The 20,194-nt window shown below is 46.7% G+C and overlaps 1 long non-coding RNA gene across 1 annotated transcript in view; it reads right to left on the bottom strand.

Moving 5' to 3' along the window:
* Positions 1-19,554, bottom strand: part of LOC147028804 (uncharacterized) — a 28,632-nt gene extending 9,078 nt beyond the window's left edge. The window contains exons 1-2 of the long non-coding RNA XR_015057719.1: positions 17,693-19,554; positions 16,467-16,579 (exon numbers count right to left, since the gene is read on the bottom strand). This is a non-coding gene — a long non-coding RNA (uncharacterized LOC147028804). The remainder of the gene's footprint in view (positions 1-16,466; positions 16,580-17,692) is intronic.
* Between the last annotated feature and the right edge of the window lie 640 nt (positions 19,555-20,194).

Genomic DNA, 20,194 nt, shown 5'->3' with positions numbered 1-20,194 from the left:
ATTGCGGCTCAGAAGTGGTCATCATGTTTGGTGGCATTCACAAGTCCCTTCTCCAGACTTTGGTTTCATTGTACCATTTTACAAGCTGCCGTTGCTCTCCTGGGCTCTTTCACAGGGAGCCACTGCACCAGTGTCCCATGTTAACCCAACACCCCTTCCTCCCCACACACAGTGATCTTTCATTGTTGCTAAAGGCCCAGTCACACCTTGACGTTTTAGCCAGCTTATGCCGATTTTTGGAAAATTTGTCTAAAACGCTGGTACACGTTGAATACGTTATGAGTAAGTTTTGATAACATTGAGAGCACGCTGAAAAACACTGGTATACGTCGTTGTACGCTGGCTTTAAACGTTGTACTTTTCGGTTGTCCTCAACTTTTCCATGCTTGAAATTTTAAGACTTATGCCAGCGTATGACTCACACTTTCCGCATAACGCTGGCCATAAGTTGTAGGCACGTCACGCAATCATTGACACACGTCGACACACGTTACTTGTGAGTTACTCATAAGTCGAAACACGTCGAGGTAATGTTTAGCGTACCCGAAACTTATTTCTAACCTATGAGTTACGTGTTGTACTCACGTTACGCGATCGTCGACACACGTTACTTGTGAGTTACTCATAAGTCGAAACACCTCGAGGTAATGTTTAGTGTACCTGAAACTTATTTCTAACCTATGAGTAACGTGTTGTACTCACGTTAAGCGATCGGTGACACACATCGATACACGTTACTTGTAAGGTGCTCATAAGTCGAAACACATCAAGGTAATGGTTAGCGTCAGTGTTCCAGACTCCCTGGTTTTATTTTTTTAATTATATATTTTTTCTTCCTTCCTTCGGTATGATGGTGATTTTGACACTTAGATTTCTAGTGTGGTTATAATATAATAATATTAATAGGCTGCCGCTCAACGATTTAAATCATAACCGCACTGTACACTGAACACCGTCATACCGAAGAAAAAAAAAAACCGGGAGTCTGGAACACTGACGCTAACCATTACCTTGACGTGTTTCGACTTATGAGTACCTTACAAGTAACGTGTGTCGATGTGTGTCAATGATCGCATATCGTGCGTACAACTTATTCCCATCGCATGCGGAGCGTGTGTCATACGGCAAGTACGTCGTAAAATTTTCAACATGTTTAAAATTACAAGACGTACTCCACTTACTACGACGTATGATAGCGTACTTTAGCGTTCTATTCACCCATACCAAACTTACCCATACCGTATTCGACGTGCGCCAGCGTTTTAGACGCATTTTTCAGAGGTCCGCAGACGCTGGCAAGATCGCCAAGGTGTGACTGCGATGTTGACACTTCCATTTCTGCGGCGGTTATGATTTGAATCGTTGTGCGGAAACCTTTTCATAACCTACGCCACGTCATCGTCGGCGATGCGTGCAGCGCGCTATGCATAAGTTAGACTATCGTTGGGCATAGGTTGTGAAGGCCGACAACAGGTTCAGCATTCGTTGGTATAAGTTATCTATAACACAAAGAAACGTTCAAAGTCCGTAACTCATACGTTGTGCATAAGACCAAGTCGTTATGAATACGTCCGAATCTTTAAAAAAAAAACATCAAAAGTTCAACGTAAGCCAGCGTTTTACATACATTTTAATACGTTGCCATTGCTGGCTAAAACGTCAAGGTGTGACTGGGCCTTAACAGACTGTATCACCTCTGGTACTAGGAACACCTTCAGGGTTCCTCTGCCTGAGTCTCCACCACACCATTTTGCAATACTACCACCTTCTCCAGGGCATTTTCACTGCCTCAAAGGGGCCTCATTCGTCACCATAGCTTTGCACTTCACTGTGATTGAAATGGGAATCTCTCTGTCGACATTCATTTAAACATGCATTGATATGTCCTCTTCTTAAATAGTTCCTCATGTCACCCATATCCACTTGTTCTCAGCACCTTTCCAGCAGGCCTGCCTTGTCTCATTTCAAATATATAACCTCTTCCTCCATCTCCCTCCATCCTAATAAATTAAATTAAGCAATTATCTGTATGTATGTGTGTATGTACAACTGAAAATCATTGAAGAGAATAGGGCTGGCCTGATCTCCACCAAATTATGCATATGTGGTGGTAGTACCCACAGTCTGGCCATGGGAAAAAAAGAAATCCCTCTGAGGGGGATTGGTGGGGGAGACTTTGTCTTTTAGTCTCCCTCCTGGTTCATAGCCCAGTAACTATGGTGATTATTGTTAATCATTCATTTTTCTGCATAATTACCTCTGTCCACCCGTTTTCACCCGTTTGCCTGTCTGTCTGTCTGTCTGCCAGTTTGTCTGTCTGTGTATGAGCAGGGTATCTTAAAAAAGCTATGGACTGATTTGGACGAACTTGGTGGTCAGGTTTGGTGTGTGACAAGGACTAATCAATTCAATTTTGGTGAAGATCCAGATCCAGATCTGATAATGTCTTTTTTTTTTTTCGAAGTTATTCTTCCCAATTGAAAGATCGGTTCATGTCCGGATCCAGTTCCAGCCAATCATTGGGATACAAAACCTCAACTGTTCAGCCTGGCAGAGGTATGCGCTCGACCGAGTGCCACTCTTGTTAGGGTACCAAGCCTTACAGGCCAGTACCCTTTTGATTTTTCTCCTGTTTATTATCTATACTCTAAGAGAGCCGTGTGTGTGTGTGTGTGTGTGTGTGTGTGTGTGTGTGTGTGTGTGTGTGTGTGTGTGTGTGTGTGTGTGTGTGTGTGTGTGTGTGTGTGTGTGTGTGTGGCCATTTTTTCAGAGATGGCTGAACGGACCTTCGTCAAAGTTTCAGCAGTTCCTCAGTAAGTGCCAGGGAGTGTTTCAGAAAAAAATATTCAATTTGTTTTTTTTTTTATCGTTTTATGGTGCCAAAGCCTTTTTGATTATTGACAGTTATATTCAAGTACACATATGTATAAATAAGTACAAAACAATTACCAGACATCTAAAAGCAAATAAACCCTCTTCCAGAAGCAGTCAAAGTTGGTGGTACATCTTCTTCTTCCTGAACGACACCATATTTATAGATCGGGGTTAAACTTAATCCAAAAACGTCAACGGCGCATTCACGAGCATTTCTTCGAAGAATAACATCTAGTTCCACTTCTGAAGTTACATTTTTACAATGCGTCAACCAATAATTTACAGGGTGTTTACAAAGTCCTGTTACCCCCACCAGAACCAAATCCTTCCAGGTTCCTCCTGATGACTCCATCTTTGCTCTTTACTTCTTTGGGTTTCTTCTTGGTTTTCCGTTTCATTATGTTTCTTCTATATTCTGATGCTGTGCGGACTGTGCTTCCCCGCTGATGGACCTCTGTTAGCTTTTACATGTTTCTGCATTTGAGCCTGGGGAGTAAGTGTTGAAATTGATCTGTCTGAGTTCTTCCTGACATCTTTCGTCTTCATTCCTTTCACATTTCTAATTTTTTTTTTCATAATTCTCTTAATTAATTCTAATTCTTGCCTTTTCTTCTTTTTCATCTCTTTAACTCTCTATCCTCTCTTTTGTTATCTATTTCTCTAAGGAGAAGTGAATTATTGCAGAAAATTTTCTGTAAGGTTCACTTGGCTGCACCTGGATGGGTTTGAGGGTTGGGGAGTTGTGGCTGAAACCCAAATCCTGTCCAGGTTCCTCCTGATGACTCCATCTTTACTCTTTACTTCTTTGGCTTCCTTCTTGTTCTTCCATTTCAAAATGAACACACAAGAGGTATAAATGTAAACTATGAATACTCTAAACTTTCATTGTCATAAAAATCAAAATATTAACATATATATTGTTACGGATTCGCGCCCGCCGGCGTGCTGACGGCCACGTAACTCGAATCGCGGCACGTCACCCACCGGACGGACAATCCAGTCGTGACCCTCTCGGACTAACGCCGGGAACCAGTCACGGGTGGACATTTCGGTCTCACCGCGATTGAGCCAATCAGCCCCCGCGTGGGATAGGGTTGCTCGCCAAATTCGACCTACCTAAGTACCCACGCGGAGGGTAGACCGGGCGATCGCACCTCGCCGCAGGTCGACTTCGGACACGGGCCACTTAAGCGACCCGTTCCGTACTATCAGAATAACCGAGCGGTGTTATCGTCGACCTCGACGGTTCGATTAATTATCGGGCGTATTCAGCCCACTACCAACCCTTTACGTGAAGCAAGATGGGGATTCAATAGAGGAAAAGACGAAGCGAAGCGGGAAACAGTTCAACACAAAGCACATTTATTCGCGGCACACGGGAGCACACATATACAATTCCACCAAAAGCACACAGAAAAGACACAATGCAATTTACACAAAAAGCAAATGTAAAAGCGAAAACACAATGCAGAGCTAATACCGACTACCGAGCACACGGCAACACTTATACAATTCTACTTCACAGACGGCGCCGACAACACATACCCAAAACCAAGGAAAAGAAATACCCTCAAGGATGAGGCGGGCCTGAGGCCGAGACCGGGTCGCGCCTACCCGTCTGGTGATGAGACGCGGAGCGGCGATGGCGCCCCAACCCCGCGGGCCTCGCGGAGGGTGTCTGGTAGGGGGTGGGAAAGGGGCCCCCTTGGTCGCACTATCTCAGCGCGGGGGGAAACAGGAGGGGGTTGCTGATGCTCGGGGTATAGAGGATCTTTATTATCCCTGGTGTGCGTCTCCACCTCGGCCAGGTCGCGCTGCCGGCCTCCCTCGGGCGTGCAGCTCCCGGCACCGACGCGAGCACCCCCTCGTCTGCCTTCGCCGCTGCCGCCTCTCCGCCTCTGGACTCTCCGACTCTGGACTCTTCTTTGGACTCTCCCGTTGGACTCTTCTTTGGACTCTCCCGTTGGACTCTTCTTTGGACTCTCCCGTTGGACTCTTCTTTGGACTCTCCTCTTCTGACTGATGAACACGGTCCTTTTATCCCCCCCGTAGCTTTGCCTTTGACCCCCTCCCTTTGACCTTTCACCTCGCTCCCCATTGGCCCGAGAAAAAGTGGGCGTGAAGGCTTTTTGATCCACAAATTTGCATATATCGATTGTCCTGGAGGCGGGGCCAAATCGCCCCTCGCTCACCGATTGGACGGCAAAAAGTGGGCGTGTGTCGTTTTTGATCCGTTTTTGAAGCACAAAATCCGTGATTTTGTACACGCTGTTCGACGCGCGCTCTGCACGAGTCCAACACCGGTACCCACAGCGGGGCAAGAACGGTGGCGATGCTACGGTTGCGAGGTGTGACGTGAAGGTCGTGGCGGTTGTGGTGAAGCGGCGTTGTGGTTGGTGGTTGATGTTGTGGTTGTGGTGGTAATCATGGCGGTTGGTCCAAAATAAAGATAGCAAAAGAAAAACGGCTATCCTGAAGAGTCGCAGCTCGCATAAATGACATGTATTCCCACTAGACAACGGGTTTGGGCCTAACGACACATGCACTTACCGAGATACCTCACCTAAGGGACCTGAATGGTGGTTTGCGAATTTGGTAACCACAACACTACCCCCTTCCCTTTTTACAGACTCGTCCCGAGTCGTCAAATTTTCGTGTGCCATCATGTGTAGTTTTCCCCTAGTACATTTTACCTACGGATCCCTGAGTGCGACATTCATGGTATTCGTGTCCCCAAAATAAATAACCTGAGGGCTGCGTAACTATCTAAACAAACTCACTCACACGGACGACTTAAATAAAATTGCCGGCGCTAGACAGACATGCCGGGGGCGCACTCATATTTACAGTACATCTTAACCTTAACTTACAAATTTTACACTAAACCATGGCCCAGGATCATTGAACTCTGCAAAGAAAAGCAGTTAGCAGGGAGCCAGGCTGCCCGCATGCAGTCTCTGGCTCAAACAATGCAGGTGACAGGGAACGTGGCTGGCTGCTCACACGCAGTCCAAGGCCTTCCCTTTTGAACTGAACTCAGTGAACCACAACGGTGCTTGGGCTGCACAAACGCAGTCTCCGTGCCAGCTCAAGTGGCACACGCAATGAGCACAATGAATGGATGCATGAACACAAACACGGTGCACGGGCCGCCACTGCAGGCCCGTGTTGTAGCTGCCAACAGGGCAGTTCTCGCAGCTTGCAAACTGTTGCCTTGCGGATCCTGGCGCACATGGAAATGAACAGGGGGGGGGGCAAAGCAAAAATTTAACGGGGCTGGTGAACGTGGGCAGTGGGCATGGCATGGCAAAGGTGAGCAGGCAAACACAGCCCGCAGAAGAAGGCCGCTGCAGGCAAACACAGCCCGCAGAACCAGGCCGGCACAGGCCTCGAAGAAAAACAGCCAGCAGATGAACTGGCCGGCACAGGCCTTGCAGCACACAGCTGCCGATGAAGTTGGCCGGCCTCTGCCTTGCTGTCAGTGGAAGTTGGTGGAGGGAGTGCGGTGGTGCTGGCCACTTGGAGGGCGGGCTCGGACCTACCTACCTGTCTCCCTCCCAACCTATCGCCTTTGCCTGTCACTGTACATACCCACTCCCTTAATTTGTCAAACCCCAATTTAGCCCCAACTTATTTTTTTGTTGTTTTCATTTTTACTCCCCCACTATAAATCGTCCCCTAACCCCCTTTATCGTCCTTGTTCGGCTAACCTATCCTGTCACCTAGCCTACTCCCAACCCCTACGTTCCCTTCCCGGAGGGGAATAAGGGAGAGCTAACGTCCTGTGTCGAGGCCCAACGAAGCCTCAGGATGGCCTCCCCAGAGTTCGGCGATCTTAACACCAAGTGGGTCCAGCGGCCCACAACGACAGCGAGGGGATGGATGGTGCGGAGGGGTACACTTCCTAATCTACCCTATCCATTTAACTGTTAAACTACCCCGGGGCTTTCAACAAGCGCCTCTTGCTTAAACTATTGGTTCTAACAACCCAGATTCCCGTCGCCTGTGTTGGTGTCCTCACAATTTCGGGCCTCGCCCCCCAATTTTCTCTCCGTGCCCTCACACGGTCTCCTGGCTGGGACACGTGGCTCCCTTTGGCAGGCACGACCCTCTGCCGATTCTCCCGCTATGGCACCCCCGGGCACTACACTGCCTCCGAGCCTACCAGCTCCCTAACACCGGGGAGTGCCCCCCATGGCACCTCCCCTGAAACGCACACGTGGCAGGCCGGCCTCCCGGGCCCCTTTCCGAGGGTCACCCGTGCCCACAACACTGCCCACGCGGCTAATGGCGCCCCGGGCCCCCGCACCAAGCAGGCGCACCCGTGCCCACTACTCTATCCCGGCCCCCCATGGGCCCTTGGCCTACCGCGGCCGACTAGCCTGGTGCCCGGGGTACCCACTCAGCGATACTCACCTTTCGCAGCCACGCTCCCAAGCCCGTCAACAGGGCTCCTGCACCCCTCCAAATGGGTTTCGAGCCTACACTCCCACCAACAACAAAACGACCTCCATTTTTCAATTTGACTAACCCAGCTAACTCACTTTACTCTGACCCCGGGGTCCCTTGGGCGGGAGTCACTCCTCCCCCCAATCACTCATCGCACCATGCATTCCCCATTCGCTCCATACACACAGACCCGCTGGCCTCACTCACTCAACATGTCTCCACATCATAACTCACCAACTCTTCAACACACACACCGCTGAACTCTGCCATCCTTCTAACTACATCCCCTAACTAACTCGTGCTCCCACGTCGTCCCTTAAACTATAGCACGTTCCTTTTAACACTACGTAGCTAAGCTACGTCCCCTCTACACATTCACAAGTCTGTCCCTGTCTCCAAATCATCAAAAATCATTTCCCATTTTCCCATCCTAAATCTGGCTACAATCCCTCTAACTAATCCATTCCACGGACTCCATGAGGACTTACCCCTGCCCCATGAAGTCGGTCTAGCTAAGCTAACCCTTCCCCCTAACTAGTTTCCATCCTGTGCCCAGGGTAAGGGGGTCTTTCACCCCTTGCCCAGGAATCCTGTACACCCGAAAGTGAGGCTTGCTTTTTTTTTTTTCCCATGCGCAGCACATGCGCGGCAACTCAGAGCTCGCGCACTTTGCACCTGCCCGTGACGTCATGCAGCTGCACGTGTTCCTCGTCCCTCCTTGGACGGTACCATCCGGCAGAGATACCCCTCCTGCCGGATTCCAACCCCACGTGCAGCCATGGCGTCACCGTGCGCATAAAAAAAACAAGCCCCACGTCTCGAGGGGTTCCCCACGCGAACACATGTGCTTTGCCCGTTGGAGCTTAACACACACGATCGCGTGGAGAACCCGTCCGGTCCAAATCCATTTACCTGCCTAAACTTTGTCCGTCCGCGGGATCGGCAAATCCACCGCTGGCGTTTCCGGACCGGGACTTCACTCTCGCAAGCGAGCACGTGGTGGTCTCGTGCGTTGCACAGCACGAACCGCGTGCTCACTGCTGGGCGAACCCGGCACGGTCCTCGAAACAACTACAGCCGCTACTCGGCTTTCTCTCCTCTGTCGCCGTCTCCGTCTCCATTCCACACACGCATACCTGCGTGTTACGACGCACACAGTCCACACCATTAAACTCACACCGGGAGACGCGGCTGCGTGCTCCCGCATGCCGACCGACATCTCCCTCTCATACCGCTCTCTCACACACACGGTCTCCCTTGCACACAGCGACCTTGCACACGGCCGTTCACTCACGCGTGCGGGGCACTCACCCGCGGTGCCTCACTCGCACTCCGTCCCTCATCCACACACGCGGGGGAACTCACCCGCGGTGCCTCATCCACACACCGTGCCTCACTCATACACGCGGGGGCACTCAACCGCGGTGCCTCATCCACACACCGTGCCTCACTCATACCCGCGGGGGAACTAACCCGCGGTGCCTCACTCACACTGGCCGTTTCACTCACATTGGGGATTTGTGTCCCCACAAGGGTCTCCGGGGCCTCTATACCCCCCAAGCTCTCCGTGCACCCGTCCACAGCACCCGTCCCCTCAACCTCGCAAAGCACGACCGAACTCACCTGGTCGTGACTCGCCTCAAGGGGGGAGACTCCCTCCCCTCGTTCCTGGAGGAGGCCATCCAGGTGCTCGCACTGGGTCTCTACACGCTCCGCGAGCTCACCCCCATTGTCCTCCACTACCTCCGTGTGTGTGTGCGCGTCACTTACCCCGTCTTCATCGTGTTTATTGGTCTCTGCTTCTTTCTGGCGTCTTTCCCTTATCTTTATGTAGGTCAACCTTGCTTTCTCTTTAAGTCGCTCCCGTCCCCTGTTTTTCACTCCTTGCTCTTTCACGATCTCCGCGTACCTCATCCTTGCTCTCCGTATTAATTGTTCTTTTCTCTCCCTCGCAATTACTTTCACCTCGTCTCTTGTCTCCCGAATTACTTTTTCCTTACCCGCCTCCACCGCGGGCCTGTCAGCCGTTGCACCCCCTTCCAGCTCGTTTGTTCCTACACGTGGAGTCGCCATTTTAAGTTCCCTGCTCACGGCCTTCATGCCCGCCTGCAGGCATCGGCCCATGTTCTGCGTCTCACCCCGTAGCTTTCTCGTTTCTTCCTTCATGTTTGTTTCCATTTTAGTTTTCATGCGTTTTATTTCGTTTGTGAATGTATCCATCTTTTCGTTTATTTGTTTGTTCATGTCTTTCATTTCGTTTTTTATTTCATTTGCGTTTGCATCCATTTTCGCTGTCATTGCCGCCAGCATGGCGAATAGCTGGGCCATGTCGGGTGCGCTTGGGTGAGCCGTTTCGGCAAGGGTCGGCGGGTTTTGGTGGAGAGGGGGGGGGAGGTGTCATACACCGCGGCCGCTGCCGCTCCTATTTCGGGCTCTGGGTTCAGTTGGGCGAGTCCGTGTTCCTGCACAATCAACATTTCCTGCTCGGGGATTCCATCCTGGACCATGGATTCTACACATTCTACATCCATTTCTAATACCCCCGGCTCCCGCTCGCCTTGAGACGCCATCTTGCTTCTCTTAAAGGGTTAATTTCGCTCGCTCGTAATTTGGAGGGAATCGGGGGTCGCTTCTCTCACCCCTGGACCGATTCCCGTGAATTTAGCCGGAGACAGGAGAGCCCGTTTTCCTGTTCTCCGATACCAGTGCCGCGAGGAGGGGGATGGGTTTGTATCGCACGACCTGACACCAGTGTTACGGATTCGCGCCCGCCGGCGTGCTGACGGCCACGTAACTCGAATCGCGGCACGTCGCCCACCGGACGGACAATCCAGTCGTGACCCTCTCGGACTAACGCCGGGAACCAGTCACGGGTGGACCTTTCGGTCTCACCGCGATCGAGCCAATCAGCCCCCGCGTGGGATAGGGTTGCTCGCCAAATTCGACCTACCTAAGTACCCACGCGGAGGGTAGACCGGGCGATCGCACCTCGCCGCAGGTCGACTTCGGACACGGGCCACTTAAGCGACCCGTTCTGTACTATCAGAATAACCGAGCGGTGTTATCGTCGACCTCGACGGTTCGATTAATTATCGGGCGTATTCAGCCCACTACCAACCCTTTACGTGAAGCAAGATGGGGATTCAATAGAGGAAAAGACGAAGCGAAGCGGGAAACAGTTCAACACAAAGCACATTTATTCGCGGCACACGGGAGCACACATATACAATTCCACCAAAAGCACACAGAAAAGACACAATGCAATTTACACAAAAAGCAAATGTAAAAGCGAAAACACAATGCAGAGCTAATACCGACTACCGAGCACACGGCAACACTTATACAAATCTACTTCACAGACGGCGCCGACAACACATACCCAAAACCAAGGAAAAGAAATACCCTCAAGGATGAGGAGGGCCTGAGGCCGAGACCGGGTCGCGCCTACCCGTCTGGTGATGAGACGCGGAGCGGCGATGGCGCCCCAACCCCGCGGGCCTCGCGGAGGGTGTCTGGTAGGGGGTGGGAAAGGGGCCCCCTTGGTCGCACTATCTCAGCGCGGGGGGGAAACAGGAGGGGGTTGCTGATGCTCGGGGTATAGAGGATCTTTATTATCCCTGGTGTGCGTCTCCACCTCGGCCAGGTCGCGCTGCCGGCCTCCCTCGGGCGTGCAGCTCCCGGCACCGACGCGAGCACCCCCTCGTCTGCCTTCGCCGCTGCCGCCTCTCCGCCTCTGGACTCTCCGACTCTGGACTCTTCTTTGGACTCTCCCGTTGGACTCTTCTTTGGACTCTCCCGTTGGACTCTTCTTTGGACTCTCCCGTTGGACTCTTCTTTGGACTCTCCCGTTGGACTCTTCTTTGGACTCTCCTCTTCTGACTGACGAACACGGTCCTTTTATCCCCCCGTAGCTTTGCCTTTGACCCCCTCCCTTTGACCTTTCACCTCGCTCCCCATTGGCCCGAGAAAAAGTGGGCGTGAAGGCTTTTTGATCCACAAATTTGCATATATCGATCGTCCTGGAGGCGGGGCCAAATCGCCCCTCGCTCACCGATTGGACGGCAAAAAGTGGGCGTGTGTCGTTTTTGATCCGTTTTTGAAGCACAAAATCCGTGATTTTGTACACGCTGTTCGACGCGCGCTCTGCACGAGTCCAACACCGGTACCCACAGCGGGGCAAGAACGGTGGCGATGCTACGGTTGCGAGGTGTGACGTGAAGGTCGTGGCGGTTGTGGTGAAGCGGCGTTGTGGTTGGTGGTTGATGTTGTGGTTGTGGTGGTAATCATGGCGGTTGGTCCAAAATAAAGATAGCAAAAGAAAAACGGCTATCCTGAAGAGTCGCAGCTCGCATAAATGACATGTATTCCCACTAGACAACGGGTTTGGGCCTAACTACACATGCACTTACCGAGATACCTCACCTAAGGGACCTGAATGGTGGTTTGCGAATTTGGTAACCACAACAATATCTATATATATATATATATATATATATATATATATATATATATATATATATATATATATATATATATATATATATATATATATATATATATATACATATATATAAATATCCGAAACGCACCAGGGTAGATGATGATTGGGGAGGGTAATAGGATTTTGTGACCACCCTGTAGGGTATAGTACATTTCTCCATGTGTGAAGTTGAATTTGTGATATCTTGGTTTCAGGTCTCATGGTCACTTGATAGTTGCAATTCCACGGGGTTTCCGCAAATCTCATGGGATTGTGAGTTGAACAGGCCACCGTGATACACCATTTTGAAATCTCTTGAGCCTAAACCTTTGTAGCTATGTGAAAGGTAATATTAAATGATCCCCAACCTCATTCTTTAGTGGGTGTAGGGAAGTGTTTTAGGCCCCACAAAAAATAGGCCAGGCAACGCCGGGTACCCCTGCTAGTTCGAAACATAGCCGGTGGGGCCGGAATTTTTTCCATGCCATCCCTACATAGAGCGTGCAAGCGCACTCTCTGATATTATTGTACATTAAACTTCCACTGTTTTTGGACGTTTATTTTCATTTAAAGTCACCGCTTGTCTGATTTTCAACATTGGAGCGACTACTCATGTCGAATTTTTAATGATAATGGTGACGTCTGAAGTCACCGGTGCGGCAGCCAAGTTTGAAAAAAAGGAAAAACTTTAGACCTCTTCTTCTCCGAAACCATTCCATGGAAAAAAATTGAAACTTGGCACATGTCAAGTACTCCCCATGGGGAATAAGTATTGTTAACGATGACCTCATCGGTGCCTTCATTATGACATCATATTTGGATACGTCAAATTATTTATCCGATCAGTATGAAAATTATTCAGGGTCATCTATGGATAAATTGTATGAGAGAATTAAATTAATGATGTCATTGGTCATGTGGTTTGGCAGTCATATTGGATTGAAAATAAAAACCTTTAAAAACCTTCTTCTCCAGAACAGCTTAGTACATTGATCCAAAACTTCATGCATGCGATCTACTAGCCTTGGGGAATATAAGGTATAAATTTTAACCTCATAGGTCACCTGGTTTGACAGCCATCTGTGTTGAAGAATAAAACTTCAAAAATCATTTTCAACAGAATGGCTTGACAGATCGAAGGGAAACTTCACACAGATATTCCACAAGGCTTGGGGATAGTAGGGTGTTCACGAAAACATCATAGGTCACATGATCTGGCAGTCATATTGGAATGAAAGAAAATCTTAAAAAAAAAAAAGATTCTTGAACCGCTTCATTGATCAGTGTGAAACTTCCTAAATATGATCTTGTAATCAGAGGGGAATATATGTTTAAATTTCAACATCATAGGTCACATGATCTGGCAGTCATATTGGAATGAAAGAAAATCTTAAAAAAAAAATAAAAAGATTCTTGAACCGCTTCATCGATCAGTGTGAAACTTCCTAAATATGATCTTGTAATCAGAGGGGAATATATGTTTAAAATTTCAACATCATTGGTCACATGATCTGGCAGACATAATGATATAATTTTATGAAGCATAAACCTCACAATTTTATCTTCTTCAGACGGCTTACGAGATTATTTGAAACTTCACGCACATGATCAACAAGTCTTTGGGAATATAGTTTGATAATTTAAACATCATAGGTCGCATTGGCTGGCAGCCATTTTTTATTATTATTTTGAATCTGGATTTTTTTTAAAAACTTTTTTTAATTTCATTTTTTAATAAATTCTGAATTCAGTTTTATAAAGAGGACATCATGGGTCACGTGTGATCAAAGCGGGGTTGTATCAAACTGGAGTGGCTTGGCACCCGGCCATAACTTCCCGCATTTATAAAGTGGCACGTCTCGTTTAGTTTCTGTTTTTGCATTTGTATTTCCTCGATTATTTGTTTATTAACAAGGTGGTGTGGCTTGTTTGCAGCCTTGGTGCAATTTGGATCCAAATAAACCCATTTGGAAGATTTAAATGAACAGTTCTCAGATCGAGCCAATTAGCCTTCTGAGCTCATAACTAAAGAGCTCCACTCTCAGGATGTTGCAAACTGCCATCCTGCAGATGTGCACGAGAATATTCATTATGTTCTGTTACGAGCTTGGGGACTTTTCACCACTTTCCTATGTACCAGCTCGTTGTGCACTCACGGCAATGACGACCGAAAGGTTATGATGCTTTCTTGACAACCTCAATCATGACAATAAGTTGAGGGTTCTCCGAATTCGTAAGGTTATCAGCATTTACCTGTGTGGCATGCACTAATCAAAAGAACAAAGACAGAGTCACGTATAAAAGAAAAATGCCAGATTAGTTATAATAATGAGTTCCCTTACAAGGAACTTCGACGCAGGATTAGGTTATTCCATTTGTCCCATCGAAGCCTGTGCTAGTACAGTATTGCCAACATATGGGTGTTTGTTTATCTGTGCTCTATCTATTATAAATGGATGAGGTGTGTGTGTGTGTGTGTGTGTGTGTGTGTGTGTGTGTGTGTGTGTGTGTGTGTGTGTGTGTGTGTGTGTGTGTGTGTGTGTGTGTCATGTTTTTTGTTGAGTTCTACTGGAGCTTTCTGATGTGGAGTCTGATACACCAACATGATCATCATGATCTCCTATAAGTTGATTTGGCTAATTAACTACAAAGAATCTCGAAGAATTCCAATGTGTTAAACACATGCCATGTTTAAGGTGGATAAGGCAGCTTAATAGGTCTTTCCATGGCACAGCATTATATTTACAAAATAAATAACATAAAGAATGATAACATTGTAACAAAGTATATATTAATTAATACTAATAATATTAACAACAATAATAATAGGAGTATCATTTGACAAGAATAGTAACAAATGTATAATGTCCACCCTGGCCCGTCTGGGCTTGGTGAAAGGAAAGCTAATGTTCAAGCAGTATGGCAGGTGGGTATGCCACAAGGCCATGAAGACCCATTAAAATTTGGTCCAATGGACCTACAGGCCCACTCGTCCTTTCAAATGCCAAGCATTAAGCAAGGAAGCAGCAAATACCATTTTAAAGTCTTGGTATGACTCAGCTCGGTTTCAGAGCACCAATCTCACAGACCCACAGGGGATAAACCTGGTCAAGGCTGGTGGATTGTTAATCAATTAAATCTGTGAATTAATCGATTAAATTTAAGAATCCAGGCTACGAATATGGAATAAAGACATCTGCATCAAGTCGGTGGAACAATCGATCAAGCAAGTGGGTCGAATGATAAGCACAATAATTAGGCACTCAAGTTCCAATTCCACAAAACAATAGTCATCAAATGAGAATCCGATACAGATAAAACAGGAAGTTTTAAAAAGAACCTTTAAGCCTTGAGGCATGGAGTCATTTGGCAGCTTTGGTTAAATAAATGAACATTTGCTATTGAGGAATCTGTATGTATGTGTAGCTGGAGCAGGTTTCTCAATTGTGCATATTACCCGACATGTAACGTTAAACATGAGACGCATGAAGGGAAAATAAGAGGATTCTGGTTGTAAGTTCCACCATGGGACCATGATGGAGAGGAGAGGAGAATATCCACCGATGCAACAGGTCTCTAAGTGTGAAAGAGGAAGAGACACTTTGCAATTGCCTCTCACAGGTGTGTATGTGTGTGTTTTTTTTTGGTTGTTTTCTGTTTTTGGTTGGTGTAAGTGTGTGAATAAAATGGACGGATATTAAAATTCTTAACTGCAGAGCAATGAACCAGCTCCACAGCTCACCACACTCTGCGAAGGCATGCATGCATGTACAACGGCAGCCAGACACAGATCGGCTTGTCCACCATGCTCCGATTCTCTGGGCCACCGGCGGACCAAGAGGGGTGCAGGTCCAGATTAGGACACAGTATCAAGGAATATTTGCTCAGATGTTGTTCTCCGATGGCAAACTTGTCCACGAAGGTACTGTTTCCTCCGCACCTCCACATACAGCATAGCTTTCAACTTATTACTTGTTCGACATTTCTTCTACTCTTAGCATTTCCCCATGTTACCTTTATCTTATCCTCATTGATGTAAGGCTGACCAATAGCCAGCCTATGAACAGGCCAAACAGTGGTATTATCCACTTGTTTACCAATGACCCGGTCAATGGGTATCATCTACGGCAGTCTGCTTCAGTGTGCCTGAAACAACCCTTAGCTATTTACTCATTTTGTATCAATATCAACACAACAGTGCCTCAGTGGAGAAAAAAAGAAACACTTTAAAGGTCATCTCCTGAGCTCAAGCCTCCATAAAGTGTTTGGTTCTTTTTTTCACCAGTATGAGAACCACTCAATGTGGGTTCAATCCAAAAAACGATTAAAATTGCTCACAGGTTAGTTCACATATTATTTCCATGATAAAGGCATATTTCCATTCTGAACGTTGTTGAACAAGCAAGGGGTTCAATTAAAACAGATGCATTAGACGTCAACATTGTAGGAGCATGACAAAACTACCGAATAAAGTAATCTTATATCCAAGGTCAGCAAAAGTCGTTACCCCGCACGATTAGTGCAAAGTGGGTTTAAGCAATTATTGGTTCACTCTGTCTGTCGATCAATCTATTTCTATAATTTCGGAACAACTTCATTTCAATGGAATGTTACATTTTGAAAACTCTAGAACACAAATTAAAACATGAATCGGAACACAAACCTGCAGTTTCGCAGTACTTTGGTTCTGAATTTGGCAAATTGTGTGCAGTGTCGTCCCAAGTGCACGTGCACACTCGCAGTAAAGAAATGAATTGTCTGCTTCTGTCAGTCTGTCTGTAAAACAAAATTGAAAATTATTCCAAACAAGAAACTTACTATTTTTAAGGATGTCATAAGGGTTACCACATTGACCTGATGTAAAGAACTATTATTATGTGTTGAAGGAGGTGGTGTAAAAGACTCTGCATAAACTGCGGCAAACTTCTGGAAAATGTTTTTTTTCTTTTTTTTTTTCTTTTTCTACAGTCATTAAAACTTTAATTCCCAATTCAATTACGGATATAAACACTGGAGAACACTAAACGCCTTGTTTTCACTTCCAAAAACCTTCGCTTTAGTCGTACTTGGGCAAAATTTTACGCCGTTTCAACTCGACCAACATATCAAATTGGGTGGAGAGACGGGCGAGACAAATGTTTCAGCATTTCACTGTAAACACCACAGTGTGCCTACCCATTTCCCCCCTCCCCTCACACAATGGGGAAGAGGAAAAAGCTCCTGCCCTCCAACAAACACAGCTGACTCTGATTGGCATTGAGTTGGGTATGCACGATTGGCCACGTCGCTTGGTAGCGATGGCGCTGATTGGATCGTGATACTGTCGCAAGGCATGGGAAGCCCGTGATTGGGGTGGAAGGCCAACATGAATTCCTCCTGGGTGGGGGAGGTGGTGGCATGCTCTCAAGGCTCGTGCAAGCGGTGGAGAGACAGTTTGCGAGACTCTCAGTGAGCTTGTGTGGCATTACGAAGCTTGCTACACATGCTGCTCCCCATGGTATGGAGACCGAGGACATTTTCTGCTTGAGATTTCTCTCTCACCTGGTTTTTGTATGTGCGGCACCCTGGAGGTTTTTAGTTTTTTTGTGCAGTTAAGTATTGTGATTATTGTCTTTGTCTGGGATTCCCCTTATTGTTCCATTTTGTGTCCTTATTAAATAGTTTATTCATTTCCTAAAGCCCGTGTGCATGTCTGCCTGCCATCGTTTCTGCACAACCTGTGTATTCCTCCGCTTTTTGTGTATTCTTGGAGGGGAAATTAGTTCAACCTGAGATAACGAGCATGTTGAGACGCACTCATTAAATGGCAAATCACCCATCACTGTCCATGGCAAATCACCCATCACTGTCCATGGCAAATCACCCGTCACTGTCCAGTGTGTTTCTTACCAAATTTGGCATGAAGCTGACCATCCTCGAGGGGAATGACGTCTGTGTGCACGATTCCCATCCAATGTCGCTTGCAGTTTCAGGTGGGGGCAATCCCAGCTCATCACGGGGGTGGTGGTGTATGTGGGAAGGAAATGGGAGCAAAATTATGAAGAAATAAAACTTAGAAAAGAAAAAAAGTTGGAGGGTAAAAGGAGGTCAGGGGAGTGGGAGAGCAGAAATAAGTTTGGGAGGAGACTGGAGTGAGAAGTAAGGAGAGGAAATGCCATGCATTAAGATTAAGGTGTGGGAACAAGAAAGGGGGTGGGGAGGGTCAAAATTCAACTCTATTTCCATGGATAATGCTAGAAGACCAGACAATGGCTATTTGTATGAAAGCTGATGGACGAACCTCCAAATACATAAGGGCAAGGAGACATTTCGGCACAAATACACGAGGCCCAACGCAGGACTGTTAGACAAGACAAACACAGCCACTGAGCTTGGAGGAAGTTCCATCATTTCTTCAGGTAGTCTGGGTACCATTGACGTCACAACAATGGCGCCACATTTCTCACTCCACTCAGTGGGGCATTTCCTTCGGAAGATTTCCTCCTCCCCACGGATAGCAACCTGTGGAGATTATTCGTGTTCTTGTCCTTTTAAATGCTGAGCGTGAAGCAAAGAAGCAGCACACACCATTTCAAAGTCTCTTTTGGCTCAACCGGTGTTAGAACTACCAAACCTCCCAGATTTGGAGCAGACACTCTAATCATTACACCACCGAGTCTGGTTAAATTAAATCGTCAATCAAAATGCAGAGGGACAAAAGAGGACGTACTCCAAGATGCAGGATGCTGTTAGCATTTCATCAAAAACAGCACTTTTTAAATATGTCTGACCTCTTCAGGGAAAAAATGAGACTGGACAGGTCAATCGCGAGTATGGGACCATGTGACCTCTGTTAAAGAAGAACAAGCACAACTTTTGCATCTTCAGATCATCAGATGCATAAGGCTGTCAAGGCAGTTTTCCCTTGCTGGGGGACACAATCCTGGACAGGTGACCACTCTAATGCAGGATACCTGAATGGCTCATTCTTTCCAGTAAGTTGTAACTCATTTTTGCCAACTTCAGAAGAATGACAGGCTTGGTGTTATTTTAATGGCACAACAGCAGTTCGAACTCAGGAACCATAAGATTTATAAGCCAGCCCACCTTCAATAAGGGTTAAGCCAACATCAAGCTGACTTATCTTCCACAATCCAAATCCATCGGGACCATACTCTGTGCAGAGCGTTGTTGCTGCACCCGCAGTCTCTTGGGCTATTGGGCACAATCCTGGATGGGTCACCACTCCAACACAGGATATTCAAATGGATTAATCATCTCAGCAAGCTGGTACTCATTTTGCCGGCCTCAGAAGGATGACAGGCTGAGTCAACCCCAGCTGGTATTAATTCAACGACCAAGGAGGATTTGAACTCAGGACCCCAGGATCCCAAGTCCACCACCCTAACCATTATGCCAACCCCAAGCTTACTGACTTACATTGATGCTCTCAGAAATGTTTTATCAAGTCAGTTGAAGTTTTTGATTTTTCAACTTTATTTACAAATTTGGATACAGTACTCGTGAGGGATTTACTCTTGAAAGTAGTTGACGAGTTTTTAAAAAACTCTTTTCATAAGTTTTTATGTGCCAAGTTTGATTGAACATTCTTATCTAAAAATAAATACTCAAGTTTTCATTGTTTTGAACAGCAGAAGTTTAAGGATGCTGTTAATTTTATTTTATTTAATACTTTTGCGTCTGGTTACTTCCTCCACTGAAGGTGAAGGAGGTTATGTTTTCACCCCCTCTCTGTCTGTTTGTGTGCAGGATATCTCAAAAAGTTGTGTACGGATTTGGATGAAACTTGGTGGACAGGTTGGGTGTGTAACAACGGCGAATAGATTCGATTTTGTTGAACATCCGAATCCGGATCTGGATGCGAGAGTTATTTAATTATTAAAGTGATTCTTCGCCATTGAGAGATCAGGGCAAAAAGGATATATAGCATGATATTTCAAAAATGTATTGGGCCCAATATGTTCTTGTGGATCAGGCATTACGTGGCAGAGGTATACGCTCTACCGAGTGCCCTTATAGTTGTTGGATAATGTTTCAACAAATTAGGGCTATTGCTATGGGTGGGAATTGCAGCCCCCTACGAGCGGACATTTTTCTTATTTTCTGTGAATTTTCATTCATGCAGAAACTGATGAAGGAGAAAAAATTAGGATAAGCTAAAATGTTATCTCATACAGATGATATTTGTGTGGTTAACTATAATTTTTTTGATTGGCAGCTTCACAAGATTTATCCAGATAGCTTGATTGTCAACAGGAGTGATAATGATTGTACAGTTGCTGGATGATGGATGTGTTGGTTAGAGTTGGACAGAATGGTTTTAGTACAAGTGTATATTATAAATTTGATGATTTCAGTTTCCCTGTAGTCTTGTACACCTTTCCAGGTAAC

The sequence above is a fragment of the Eptatretus burgeri genome, chromosome 4 (genome assembly GCF_056783735.1).
Source record: "Eptatretus burgeri isolate ZD-2024b chromosome 4, Ebu_testis_v1, whole genome shotgun sequence".
In the NCBI taxonomy this organism is placed as follows: Eukaryota; Metazoa; Chordata; class Myxini; order Myxiniformes; family Myxinidae; genus Eptatretus; species Eptatretus burgeri.
Note: the sequence above shows the minus strand (reverse complement) of the source record. Positions and strands in the feature narration are given on the sequence as shown.